We start from the raw sequence: 15,104 nt of genomic DNA on the forward strand, positions 1-15,104 counted from the left end.
TGGTCAAAACAGAAGCAAGGAAGTATAGAACTAAAGTTTCCACCATTAGATTAAAAGTACTAATATCTGTATTTTAACCATAAGAGCTATCACTCACTGCTTACTGTGTCAGATAGCACACACATAACTTCTGCTCCTCAAAACATCCCACAAAGTAGGTACTGTACCCATTTTTCAGGTAATAAATGGAAAAATAAAATTATGTGACTTTCCCAAGGCCACTGGATGGAGGACCAAACAGCTGTGCACACCCGTCCTCACCTAATTTCATTATGCAATCACAATTCCATTTTTGCATAAATGATCAAATCAGAGACCCTGGCTTAGTCCTCAAAGAAGATTCTTATCAATTTGAATCTCAAAAGATGACAGAACCTGAATCCATTCTGTGATTTTCTGTACTTAGCTCTACAGTCTCCAAAATAAAAAATGTTACACAAGTTCCCATTACAAAGAAAACCACAACCGGATGCTAGCTAGTAATTATTTCATAATCTCATCTGAGCTGACAGACAGAAACCAAAGACAAGGTGCTAACAGAGACCCAAAGAGCACAGATAAACCACACAATTAAGCCTCACAAAGTGATGCTCTACAAGTACTGCTGTTTCACAACACTTTTAAATTTTACGAACCTCAGAGCTCATCAGTGTTGTCCATCCAAGTGGAAATGTCAAGACAAAAAACAATGGAAATGGCTAATTGGATTCTAAATATCCAACAGTAAGAATGAATATAGCTATATGTAAATAAGTTTTTTCAAAGGTTTCAAAAAATCGGAGCACAAAATTAAACACTGCCTTCCTTGTTGATCGAATGATTTCTTGAACAAATTGCCGCCATCAAGAAAACATGATTATAGCACATCCACTCACCATAATTATCATGCCTGTGAGTCTCCGAATTTCAAATGTAAGTCTTTAAAATTTTAAAATAGAAACTCTTGCAGTAGAACGCAAGCCCTCCCACTAAAATGAAAACCCCATGAGAGCTAGCATCTTTCCTTCTTTCACTGCTAGGTCTTCCAGAATTGAGACTGGCACATAGAAGTCACCCAATCAATATTTACAGAATGAATACTGTTACATCATCTAGTCTATTCTGTCCATTTTATCATATCAACAAGGAAACTGAGGTTCAGAAAGACTAAGATTTGCCTGAGATCACAAAGTCAAATGGGCAAAGCCAACACCAAAACTATGATTTCCCAAACTCTAAAAATGCTCATTCTATTAAGCTTGCATTGCACATACCTAAAATCCTTCATTGGTGTCATTATATGACATACTAAGTGAAGATCTTTCTACTTATCAACCAAAAAGAGCATTGTTGTGAATAGTCAGCCCATTAGACAAGCACATGGTTTTGACACAATTACCCTGTTGGCTAGCATCATGTGTGCATCAAAAGTGTTCATTATTGTAACAGTTCCATGAGAAAAAGGATGCATCATTTAAAACAAAACCAAGCAAAAACCATAGTCAACAGAAGACCAGCACCGGTTAGGTAAGGAGTTGGTTGTGTTATGAGGATCATTTTTTTCCTTATGTTTAATAAAGGAAGTAGATTCCAAGGTGCTGTCTCTCAAACTAGCCTAAACCAGCTACTACATATTACACTACACATAAAGCTACTGAAAACACAGGCCTTAGTCAGAATACTGCAGACAGCAAAGCAAGCAGACATATGACTCTACACACTCATACAAAGAATTTCAAGCACGGAGTTCATACTAATTATTGGGTCCAGATGTTTCCTTAAGACTTCGAGAAAACCAGGGCTACTCTAAGAGCCCTCACTGCTAATAAAATTCCTATGCAGGGAACAGGGTGGATGCTGCTACCAGCTGAGTGGCTCCATCCTCTGCTGAGATCATGAGCAAAATGAGGTCTTTGATTTCTACCAAGGGAGCTCAAACCAATATTTAAGGATTCAAGATTTATAAAGTGGGAAAGTAAGCATTTCTAAATTTCAAGAAATGGTAGGGAGGGGAGGAGATAAGCTTTTCTTTGAACTTTGAGAAAGTAACAAAATTTACCACACATAACAAGCTTATATAATATTGGCAACGTGCGCTCAGCTTCTTATTGGTCATTTGCTGGGTCTGAAATCTATTGCTGTGATTAGATAGGGGTTATGTAGAGCAGCTTAATGATACTATCACTTCCTTGTGTTCATCCCCGCAAATAGCCTACAGCCCACAGGAAGCTCTCTTACTATCCCACTACCTTCCCTTAAAACATTGGCGATGAGAAAGAGCAAAGCAGCAACCCAAATATAGCAGTGATTCTGCAGCCACCTAACTCTACTCAGATAATAAAAAGAATGGTGCTTGCAAAGAGATCCAGCATTTAAAAGGGAGAGGAGGGGACAGAGGATCAAGTTAGGGGGAAATATCTAGAGAGGAAGAAGGAATAACAAAAAACAAGCAAGTTTTGGACAGACTGCACATGATTCTTCCCTATTAGGTTTATTTTTCTTAAGCATCAGAAAATTTAGAAAAGACTATGACCCATATTCAAATGAGTATCAATACATTCCAAAGGAACTATGTTGATTTATTTTATCTATATGGTAAGAATAAATATGAGTTGCTTTTTAAATAACCCAGTGCTACCCACTCCAGTTACCTTGATAACTCATTGTATCACTTGTTTGGTGCCTTTTTTAAGGGATGAAAATCTGTAAGAGAGAACTATTTCCATAAAGATGTAAGCCAGCATCTGGTTTAAATTAAACCCACACATACAAAAGATATGAACTATAGTAGCCCTTTGCTAGTTTCAGTGTAGGTAGGATCAAGTTACATTCAGAACATGTATTTCCTCCACTTGTCCCTTTATAACAGAATCTAAATTTTGTTCAGCATTCCACCACCTTCCACAGGCCTGTCAGTAGAGGCCGGCTCCAGGCTGGGTCACAGGGTAGGTTCCACTCTTCTAAGGTAATCATGGTAGTCCCTCTATCCTGAAACTCAGCAAGGTTAAAGGGTGGATGCTGCTACCTGCAGAAGTCTACTTCTGCAGAAGACCTGCAGAAAGTCTACTGGTGGGCTTCTGGGGAAAGATTCACAAGGAGAGAAGGTGCTTTTCCTGACTATGAGCACCATATATGAGACCCCTGAAATGCTGTTGCCATCTTGAGTAATCCACCAGAAAACCAAAAACAAGTGATAGAGGTAGAGGAAACATCACAATGAAGAGCACCCGCTCCCTAAGCATGCAGGTAGTTGAGTCCATTGTTTGAGCTTCCTAACACATGAGATAATATACTCCCCTATGGTTCAAACAGTTAAGATGAGGCACTCAGTAACTTGTAGCCAACATCAGCCTCTGCATATCTGGAAGCATTAAAAAAAAAAGCCCAAAGAAACTGAATATATGCAAAACTATTCATGAGATAAATCATTAATTATTTATTCTAACATTTATCCTAACTCTAAATAAGAATCAAAAAAAATAACAGACTTCATCAAAATAGAGGATTCCTTTCTTCATATATTGAGGAGGGGAGAATATAAAGATCAAGGAACAATTTTCAACAATGTTCAATTTCATTCACACCTGAGATAGGTGCTAACAATCTTCTTTGTTAAAAGCAAGTTCATGTTGCTCTCATTAAAAACTAGGTCAAGATAGATTTGTGCCAGTCCCCAGCAATCAAGATCATTCCAGAAATAGATACTCTTTCCTGAAGTGAGAGCTAAATAACCAGAGGTTGTGCATAAATTAGAGATTCCAATATTGGACATCACTGTTCTTATAATCAAAATGCACATAAACCTCGTCATAATGGCACTCCAACAGCACACACTAATTGAAGTGATAGAAACATCTAGAACCCTGCTGGTTCCTCATCAATTAATTATTGACTCTGAGTTGCGTGGTCCAAAATATTGATGAACTGTATTTGCTCAAATTCCTTTTCTCAGATGGTGCCCCAGATTTTTGGGGTGGTCAGAGAAGGAGCTACATTCTTTCTGTGCAATGCCAACTAATCTTTGGATAAAATAACATGTCTTTTAATAAGCATGCAGCCATGGACACGTTATTTAACCTTGCTGAGTTTCAGTTTTCTCCTAAGCAAAAAAGAAATACAATGTACTCACTGGGCAGCCTCAAGATTGAAGTGCCTGGCACATAATAAATTCATAATAAATGGTGAGCCACTGTCATCAAATAAGGATTCTGTAGGGGGAAAAGGGACTATGCCAGTCCTCTAAAATTTTCAGTTTTAACAGTAGCAATAGCATGCACAACAAAGAACAATTATATTTTGAGTACATTTCTAAAGACTTTGGAGTGATTTGGTTTATCTCTTCAACCCTTTAGGGTAGTAAATAAGTATTCATATGTTAAAGGTAAAGGTTAAAAGAGTTATATATAACTTTTGGAAAGTCACATACAACCAGTAAATGGAAGAGCCAGGGTTCAAAGCCTGGCTCTCCAGAGCCCTGTGCAATCTTGCCAGCACTCCCAAGAATTGTACTATTGTATAAAGAGCACCTAACAAAATACCTGAGAGTTCATGATTTGTTGGAAAAGTAAAAATCAATAAACTCTTACTACCAGTTGAGGTTTTACAACTACTAACAACACGTACCAATTAAGCCCCAAGTAAATTTCACCAATAGGTTGTGGGTCATGTGAGTATCTTAGCTGCTCCTTTATTGAGTCTTTCATATCACACATACCAGAAAAAAGCTATAGAGTGAAAGAACCCTGATCCCAGGGAGAGCAATCATAGCCTCAATACAAACTAAAACAACGTGTCATTAATTCACCAACTGTAGTAATTTAGAGTCACAAATACTACTTGTCTAAAAAACCAACGTGGCTTTCTTAAAAACTACCATTGTTGCCATCAGTAACTCACACACTAGTCCTTCAGGGGAAATGTCATTTAAATACTCATAAAATATAAACAGGCATCATGTATTTTGAAGAGCACTTCATTCTCATTCTCAATTGTATTTACTAGTGACATATTTGTACACTAGCTGAATTCAAGTAACTAGAATAGCCCAAAAAAGTCCTGATCATTAATCCCTCAACATTGAAAATCCAAAATAAATCTCATTTTTAAATTTGCTGGGATCACCCACAACTCAAAAGAGAAAAAGGTGGCTAGAGGATGAATAAAGTTAAAAGAAAAACAAATATGATACAAACATATGAAAAGATGCTCACCACACTCAACAGGGGGGAAAAAAATGGAAACTAAAAATTCAGAATGGAAGAAACTTTAATCATATAATCCCTGAGCAAGGCTATAAGAACATCCTGACATAATTGCTAGGAGAAGAGTAAATTGGTACAGGCCCAGTCCAAGTCCATTGCCAACAACTCTCAACATTCCAATGTGGACACACTCTAAACCAGCAATCCTGCTTGTGGTAATGTATTCCTACAGACATATTTGCACATAATAATTACATGCAGGTGATTTATGCTAACATTTGTAATAACAATAGATCAATGTCCATCAATGGGAACAATGTCCATACTATGTTCACAGAATAGAACCCTACGTAGTGATAAAGAAAAAAAATGAGGACAGTTTCTATCCCAAGTTACAGAAATATCTCTAAGTTACATTCTAAAAACAACATGCAAGATTCAGACAGCACTTTATGATATGCCACCTTATGACTTGAAAGCAAAGTATGTGGGAGATAGAAATGTGACTGTGCGGGTACATATTTGCTTGTATGCACATAAAAAATAGAAAGGATACAGAAATGTAAAAATAGTGATTCTGGGAGAATGGTGGTTGACACAGGGTAGATGAGGTACAGCTATGGGAAACAAAGTTTTCGCTGAACAGTTCACGCAAACTGAAGCACTTAAATACTTTAAGAAGACAATATTTATGGATTAAATAGCTTATGTGTTCAGTGAACCTAGCGTTGGTCTGCTTCCTTGGAGAAATCTTGTAATAAATGCTACAATTGCTGTAAGAGACAGTGTCACCTGCACTATGAGTCTGTACACAAATAATACGGGAACAAGAACTTTTCAGTCTGTTCCATATTCCAGCTCAACAGTAGCATTAAGAACATAAAATAAGACAGATTTCCTAGAATAAGAAATTTAAGACTACCAGTCTCAAAAAACCGTGATTTCTGCTCATCTCCAATTCAGTATATTTTATAAACTACTCTTCCTGCCATATAGAATACTCTCCTAAGCAAGAAAATCTCTAAAAGCTTGGAGAGAGAGAGAGAGACAGAGAGAGACAGAGAGAGAGAGAAATCCTGAGAAAACCTTGCTAGTTTTTTATCCATTTCCCCTCAGTGTGAAGTTTGAAATAGAAAGGTGCCTTTGTTAACAATTTTATCAGTGTGAATGCAGCTAGGAAAAAAGTTATTCCTAGTCTCTGCAGGAGGAGTGAGAACAGGGCACTTGGAAATAGATTTCCCTGAAAGTTGAGGGAATATTTTAAGGCGAGAAAACAGAATGGTAGATTCTCTTTAAATGTCTAAGTTGGTCATATATAAACATCCCCAATCTCTGTCAGCAGCTTCCTCTTCGTTCTCAAGGAAAAGCAGGACAAAATTGGCTCGACAAGCATAAGGATGTCATGTTTCCTGTCCACACCTCTTCCCTGCCCCACATCTGCTCCACGGCTCACATGAAGGGGGTGAAACATTTGTGCAGATGCGTAACAACATGTACTTAGTGCACTGTTATGCATCCAGTGGCTTCTCATTAAATGCCTTTTGTGATGTTCCCAGTATTTTGGGAACATTTATTTGGACCACTATCATATGCGCTATAGAAAAGAAAAATACACTGTGCAATTTCTTCCAGTGACATCATAACCAGGCTCAAAATAGAGTACAGCCGACACCAGCCATCTCTGGTCTTAAGAGATACCAGGGTGGATACTTTTTCTGAGCTCACCCCACAGCTACCTTATACAAAGGATCCTTACCCAGCCCCACTAGAAAAATCGGATAGTTTGAAGTGGTAATCTACAGCCAGTCAGCTAATTCTATTTCTGTGTGATTCAAATTCTGAATTCTTTAACAAAATAACAGTGCTTCAGGAGGCTTTTCCCAAATAAGCTAGCAACAAATCCACCAAGGATTTGTTGCACCACGGTTAACTGCACCAGATAAATGCACAGGCTGCAGATGCTGCATTTTAATAGGTCATTAAGACAAAAGCTTGTCACAGTTAATCAGCTCCCCGCACTATGACAAGGCCACCGAGCTGGAGTCTATACTGATCTTACACTTTCAAATCCCCTTTTCTGTAAGTTTTGGAACACTGTAATTGACAGGCATAAATACCTAAACCTTATCAAAAAAATAATTCACCTTTTCAGTTTTAGTCATTTGTTCTTCTGCCATTTTAAATATTTACAGCACTACTAAGAATTATGCCAACACACAGTCCCTAGTCCTAAAATATGAGACAATAAACTGAATGGTTTTTCTAGCTTAGGGAAGCAGATCCAAATGCTGACTCCAAAGCACTGGCCTGTCACCAGAAGGTGGCCCTCATTAGCATAGAGACCCTCCGGACAGGATAAGAGGAACTTTCCCCAGGTGAGAAAAGCTATAGCTACAATGGAATTACAGACATCTTTTGAAATGCTTTAACTTTCTTTAAAGATATCTATTCTCAAGCATTAGCTTTGTTCAAAACCACTAAGAGCTTCAAATTAGGTGATGCTGCGAGGACAAGTTTTTACTGCAGTTAAATACATTTGTTTGTTTGCAGGTAAAACTGTCAAAATTCAACAGCTACAACATGATTTAGTAGAGGATCCTGCAGGAGAATATTTCGAGCATTCAAATGTCAGAGCCTATCAAAAACTTCAAGCAAAAGCTTTGGAAACAGCCCAAATGCCCAAAAATAGATGACTGGATCAAGAAGATGTGGTACATATATACCATGGAATATTACTCAGCATTCAAAAAAGATAAACACATGCAATTTGCAGCAACTTGGATGGCGCTGGAAGGGATCATGCTCAGCGAAATAAGCCAAAAAGAAAAATACTGGATGGTCTCACTCATAGCAGGAATCTAGAAAACTTAAATAAGGGACCAAGAAAATGAATAACTATAAGAAAGTGAAAATCAAAATCAACAAAAAACTATGAAACAGAGACACTTTTTGGGGGTGGGGGCGGGAGGGGAGGGATTGGGGTCAGAATGGGGGGGTTGCAATTGTATGGGGAATATAAAAATAAAATTATTTAAAAAAAAAAAACTTCAAGCAAAACAAATATCAAAGTTAAAATTTTCCCCTTCCAACTTGCTTTGTGAAAATTCAGCTATGTTGAACTACAAGGCCATCAATGTATCATAACGTGTACAAGAATACTACAAGGACAGGGAGGCCTATGATTGGCTGTCCAGATTATTTGCATCACCTTCAGAGTTATTTACTCCCACATCCTCGTTGCCAATAAGTTGGAGAGACAATTCTTTGTTGGGCCTAAACATAGAAAACTTAAACTTCCCAAGATGGGCAACTCCCCACCCCCCCAAAAAAAATAAGCCAGTAATTATTTCTGAACTATAGCAGTATTCCCTTCAGAGTCCACAATAAAAAACTTGCAGGGATAATCCACAGCCAGCTGTACCACTTTTCACTTTGTTAGAAAGTAGCATCGAAGAAAGCTTTTTAAAAAATAAAAAAAAATGGGAGGCTGATAGAAAAAAAAAATCATCTTTTTCTTTATGTAATCTAAGTCTGGATGTCAGTTGGGGTAACATGGTGAGTTTCACATTTCCTCAATGAGACAATAGGTCAAATACTCAGTAAAAGAGACATTGATACCTTATCCAACTAATATTCATGTAAGGTGTGACATCAAAACAATATACAATTCTTGTTAACAATATATGGCCACTAATCTGCAAATGCTAAAAAAATGTGAATTCAAATATCTGCAAGCTACAACTTCTCTTAACAAACAACTTAGCATGGAAATAAAGCATTTTATAAATGAAACTGAAATCTGTCATTCTTTAACTTTTTTTGAAAAAAACTGTACACTATTCACCTTACATAGTCCTTACCATGGTTTTGGAATAATTAACCTTCATATAGTGTACTGTATCCCTGAATAAATGAATTGAGAAGCAATTCAATAAGTATATAAATAAGGCAATTTGCTTAAATTTGCAATTTTGCTTTATTCTCATTGGTCAAACTAAAAAGGCAATTATGTTGAAGATCATCTGACAAAATTCAACATTTGTCTAGAAAAATGCGAACAAGTAGTCTAAAACTAAACTCTGACCACAAAAAGAATTTTCTTCTCCCAAAGGGCTTGCTTCAAATATAACTGAACATATTCCCTTGCCAAACAGTGTATAAACCCAGATTCCATCCATTCTATAGGTTAGTATTTTCCAAACTTTCAGTATCCTGACTACTGACGCACTCAAAGCAAAATTTCCTTCCAGAGCACAAACAACCAAGTATGTATCACAAAATCCAACAGTCACAACAGGGATTTTCTCCAGATCTCCCCCTTAAAATACATACGTGGGTTTTTAAGTACATAGAGTCCGTTGTCTGCCGCTCCCTGTCACTAGAAGACTGGAAAGCTGATGGGAATCCAGCCTCCAAACGCTTAATGAGAAAGACCGGCCCCACCCAGGCCAAACCCTGCAGGAGAAGGGCATGCTCAGTAGAAAAGCCCAGCTTGGTTCCAAGTTACTTCATTCCTCAGCTAGAAAATCCACATGGGTCAAAGGAAAAGTCATCTTCCTGCTGCCTGTTACACCAACTAATGAAGGACACGCTACATAAAGAATCATCTGAATGTCACAACTGCAATTCTACTATTATGATTTTTATAGTTCTACTATCCCTGGAAATATAATTCTCAAGTTTTGTAGGTATCATTTTTGCTTTGGGCTTTGCTTCTCAATTCTGCTTTTATTTTTGTCATTTCAATCACAAACAGACACCAAAAGCATATGCATACAACATAAAATCTAATCATCTTTATTTATAAACTACTATATTCATTTTTAAGTATAACCCCCCAAATTCATGTCTCTTCTTATATCCCCCAAAGGCCCACTACCAAATACCATCACATCATATCCTGAAGTGGGTTTTCTGAAGATAATCAGATGGCAGAGCCATCATGATGAAAATAACGCACTTTAAGAAGAGACACTAAAGAGTTTGCTCCTTCCCTCCTGTCTCCCTCACCTGGCCATGTGATGACACAGAGAGGAGCTGGTATCTACAAGCCTGAAGAGAGTCCTTACATAAACTGACCATGCTGACCTCTTGATCTTGGACTTCCAGCTTCAGAAATGTGAGAAAATAAATTTATGTTGTTTAGGCAAGCCACTCTAAGTAAGCAGAATGAAGGCACCCATTCTCTTAATTTATGGTTAAACTCCTGTTCTGCTGCTGCTCAGCTCCTCTGCTGACTTACATAAAAGATCCTGTTCATAAGACATATCTGAAACTCATCGTTTAAACAAAGGTTAAGAGAATTAAAATAATGAATTTTGCAGCACTATGATTTAGAAATAAACCATTAACACAGTGGATAAAAAGAGAAATCAGAGAATTTAAATGTGTTTCCAAACTCATATACTCTAAGTGGGAGAGCCAGAATTTATACCTATTTGGTCTGCCTCTGAAGCCAACCTAGTGGTACTGGTGGTATACTGCAAACACAGCTGCCTCCCAAAGCAATGCACTTTTCCAGCACAGCAGTCCCTCTATTTTCACACCCTTGTTTCCCAGTTAAAGTAAACTGAACAAAGAAGTGAAATAACATATATATGGCTACAAAGTGAGTTACTGGCAGAGAATATACAAACCAGATCCAGTGCCATTTAAATTAGTCATTTCCAGTAAGATTTTAAAGCACATTAAAATATACAGACTACATAGGTTAAAAAATCCACAAATATTTGTATCTATTACATCTGTCTTGTGAAGAACCAAAATAGCCATACTTTGACAGTCTCATTACATTAAAAGGGGAAATTAGAAATTTATCCTCAGAATACTTTTTTTTTTTTTTTTAAATAATCCAAAGGAGTTTGTTGGGGTTGGGCTAGGGAACATCTTTGCTATATTTGTATATGTGAGTTTGTATGTAAACAGAATTTTATCTTAAAGCCAGAATCATAATTTCTTAATTTTTAAAAGTGTGCTACCTCCTACTTTATGGGGACAAAAATGTAATTGAATAAGATATAAAGAACCCCAATATTGGAGGGGTCAGTTACTGCTCCAAAAACATAGGGGTGGCAAACTTCTTATCAAACTTGCAGAAAAGTTGAAACAGTTGAAACAGTTCCTGTCTCTTTTCCCATGTCTATTCACCTAGATCTAATGAGATGTCCCATGAGAAAAAAAAGCAAGTAAAATTTTCTGGCTTAACCCTAAAATAACCTAAAAAGTAATTTTTAAAAAAACCTTTTTATTCTACTGATTTTACAAAGAATCCAATCTTCCCATCTTACAGTCATTTCGCAAGACTATATATACTTCCTGAACATAAATGGAGAAAAGACAGGTGACTCTTTCAACTGGATGAACTTCACTGGTCCATAAAATCACCTAACGGACCACACTTCATAGGGCTGTTAACCATCTGATGCCAGCAAGGAGAAGAAAAAGCTATAGCAGCTCCCAGGTCCTATGCATAAGTTCCCTTCTGACTGCACCTCAACACAGTTTAAGTTCTCTCTGGCTCTAAGTCCAGAATAATTTGCACAACTGCACATGAGCACTGGCAAAGTTAGAAAGTAGGAAATAAACTATGCTCTATGATGCCAGATATAAAGATATTCAAGCAAGTACAAGGAAAGGAAAAAGAATAAAAGTGTTTGAGAATCCACAATAAAAGACAATAATCCAAAAATAAAATTTATAATCTGAAAAGTGTTAGGACAAAGTTCTTTTTTTTTTTTTTTATTTTTTTATAGAGGCATTTTTTTTTTTTATTTGTTTGTTTGTTTATACATGCACTGGGTACAGTCAGAAGCGCGGGAGGGTGAGAGAATTCACCAGAGCCAGAACGGGGAGCAGAGCAGGCAGAAGGACCAAAGTACACTGCTGAGGGGAGCAGCGGGCGGCAGGAGAGGTCTGCGCGCCATGTGGGACCCTCCTCTGGTGGCCGGGGAGCAGCCGGGGATCGAACCGGTGCCGCAGAGGCCGCAGGCAGCTTTGCAACCCAGCGCTCAACCGCTGCGCCACCAGGGAGGCCCTAGGACAAAGTTCTTAAACAAATGCCTTTTAAAAAAAAAAAAAAAAACTATGAAAGGATCACTTTTAGAATTATACATTTAAACCAGCATTAACTTTTAAGTGTACTGATTTTCATTTCAATTACATATATGAAACATTTACTGAGTTCCTCCTTTGCAGCAGATGCTGCTCTTAAGCCCTTAGGATTAGTACTTTAAAGTTCTTCCCCATACCAGTGGCACCAGTCAGCAGCTCACAGCCAAGCAGGGAAGTCAGAAAGATAAATAATTACAACACATATGATAAGGGCTATAGAGAGGTACAGGGAGGGCACTCCCCTCCCTGGGCAACTCCCCTGGGGAGGGTCATGAAAAACATTAGAGACTCACAATGCTTAAGGTCATTCTTCACTCATTTTAAATGAACAGATGCTTCTGCTAATAATATGGAAAGGACACCCACCTCGCCTTACAGATTGAAGACATGAAAGCATGAAAGCACCTATCACAAAACCCATTACCTACAACACAGAAACAAAGACCTTGCTGGCACCTCTGCAGCACCCTACAGATAACTGAGCAAAACAGAGTAATGAGATTTTTAGAGAGTAAAGTTTAGCATCAAAAGGAATCTCAGCATTCATGCAGCTCTAATCCTTACTTTCACAAAAGGAGAACTTGAGGCCCAGAAGTTAGGTAATCTGTCCAGATGACACAGTAAGCAAGTGGTCCTGCCCAGATTGGATGTCAGATTGAAACACCCTTCCCCAGAGCAGACTGTCCTCTCTGGATGAGAAGTGAAGGGACAGACAGGTTAGGACCAGACCAGGGAACAGAGGTACTTAATGGCTGTCTGAGTGCCAGAAAAGACCAACAGTGCAGAAACTAGGCATCCTCATCCTATTTTACCCTCCATAATCTCCCTTCTTTTTCTTCTCTCCTTTCCCTAAAACCACAGCCAATATTTCCAAAAGGCCCTAGCAGAAACAGAGACAGAAAGGCCCTTATCAAAAGACAGTGTATAACCTGCTTCTAGCAGTTCAAGCTGAAGAACAGTTAAGGTGTATGTAAGAAGCAGTGCACAGAAACCATCCCACTGGAGAGGTACAACCCCCTCTGGGTCCCTCTCCTCACTTCACTTCAGTCTTCCTTCTGCTTGATACATGACATCTGCAATGATTTAGGCACTTGCTTGAGAACCCAGTGTATTTCTAACCCTTCACAACTTTATTATCTCCATAATTTGAAAATGTAGCTCCACTCATTTCTTTTTATACCTTCACATTTAAAACTTAACTCTCCAAACTTGAATTATTAAAGAAATCCTAAATACAAGTACTAATGTTCTCAATCCACAGCCCCTACCTACCAAAAATAAACAAAAAATGTTTAACATCCAGAAAGCAAACTCACCATTAGCTTAACCGCTGAAAACTTGATTTTAATTCTGTACCCTTGGCTTTTGCTAAAATCCATTCGTCCAATGAGAAATTACTCTTTATTTAATGAGAGCTGCTGAGGATATGAGTGCACAAATTTGGCCCCAGCAATGCAAGAGAGAAGTGTTTAAATAAATTACAATAAAGAAAATAAGAGCTAGAACATGGGCATAAACAATTCAATAGTAACTGACTTGATGAAGGCAGAAGGCTTCCCAAGATGACTTTTGAGCTGACCTGAGTGGGTTTCTTCTTTTCAGAACGAAGAAAGATAAATGTATTATAGAGCCTGGAAAACAGGGTGGCAAACGGAGAAGGGACAAGAGAGGCAGTAACAAAATAAGAAGTGATCAGTTTTTTAAGAATAAATATTTTAACTCTACCCAATAGGCAGCAGAAAATATTAATTTTATATTTCTTGAGGATGACTTTGGCATTTATGTGAAGACAAGAGGTACAAGGACAGGAAAAGGGTTCGGGTTGTGTTCCAGTGTTCCAGAAAGCAGCATCTAAACAAAGACAGAGGCAACAAAGATGAAAATGAAGAGATACAGTTCATAAATATTTAGGTGAAATGGACAAGATTTGTCAAAGAATTGGATTGTGAGCATAACAGACTGACATCCCCGGCAGACAGTGGTGCCATTAACCTAGAGAGGGATTTCCAAAAAAGAGTAGGAAACAGGAAAAAAGGAAGCACAGTCTCTACTTTTAATGTACTTAGACTGAAGCGACTAGGTCATGTCCAGTGGGGAAACGGAAGTGGTTAGAGCTGTGTGGCTAAAGAGTCGTCTGGGTTTCCATGCTAACATTTAAAACTAACTACTTGATAAATCAATGTTATCTGACGCTATGGAAACAGATGAAACTTCAGGTGAAACAGAGTAAGAAAAATATTCTTAATAAATTCCAGGCAGAAAATAAGGAACCAATAAAGGAGAGTGGGTAAGAATCAGTATAAGAGGAATAGAGCAAACCAAGAAAGTGCTGCCAAGAATGGAGTCAGCTGGGAGCAGCAGACAACAGGGCCAAGGGCATAGCTTCAGTACCAATAAGGCTTTGAAAGTGTCATGGAAAGATAACCGGTAACCTATAAGAGCAAGTTCAGTGGATAGTGGGGGTGGGGGTGGGGATATGCCTACAGAAGGTAAAAGGTACTACTTTTCTGACGTTAGCAATGAAGAAACAGGGTAAAGGAGGAGATTGAACAACAAATAGTACAAGGCCAAGGGTGCTTTCCTTGGTAGAGTCTTTGGTTGTGGGGCAAGATGTTCAAGACAAAAGGAAAGGGGATGGCAAGCAGTTCCAAAGAGACAGAAGGAGAAGAAAACCACAAGAGAAGTTTAATTTTGGACAGGGAGAGGGACATTTCTACCCCCACAGACAGACAAATGGTAATTGCAAGTACTTATTGACTGGGAGAGGATGAGGAATAAGGAAGCTAGAAAGATGAGTGCCTCCGAAACCTTGCT

General features: G+C 38.1%; 1 protein-coding gene across 4 annotated transcripts in view; it reads right to left on the reverse strand.

Annotated features, from left to right (window-relative positions):
* EPB41L2 (erythrocyte membrane protein band 4.1 like 2) overlaps window positions 1-15,104 on the reverse strand; it is a 196,413-nt gene that overhangs the window by 106,880 nt on the left and 74,429 nt on the right. Inside the window, exon 1 of one of the 4 annotated variants that reach the window (XM_037520385.2) lies at window positions 9,513-9,564. The exons of the other annotated variants lie outside the window; for them this stretch is intronic. The gene's annotated coding sequence lies outside the window, so the exon portion shown is untranslated. Of the gene's footprint in view, window positions 1-9,512; window positions 9,565-15,104 lie in introns of those variants that run through there. 4 annotated transcript variants of the gene reach the window in all.

The sequence above is a fragment of the Talpa occidentalis genome, unplaced genomic scaffold (genome assembly GCF_014898055.3).
Source record: "Talpa occidentalis isolate TD23 unplaced genomic scaffold, MPIMG_talOcc4v2.1 talOcc4.2, whole genome shotgun sequence".
Lineage (NCBI taxonomy): Eukaryota > Metazoa > Chordata > Mammalia > Eulipotyphla > Talpidae > Talpa > Talpa occidentalis.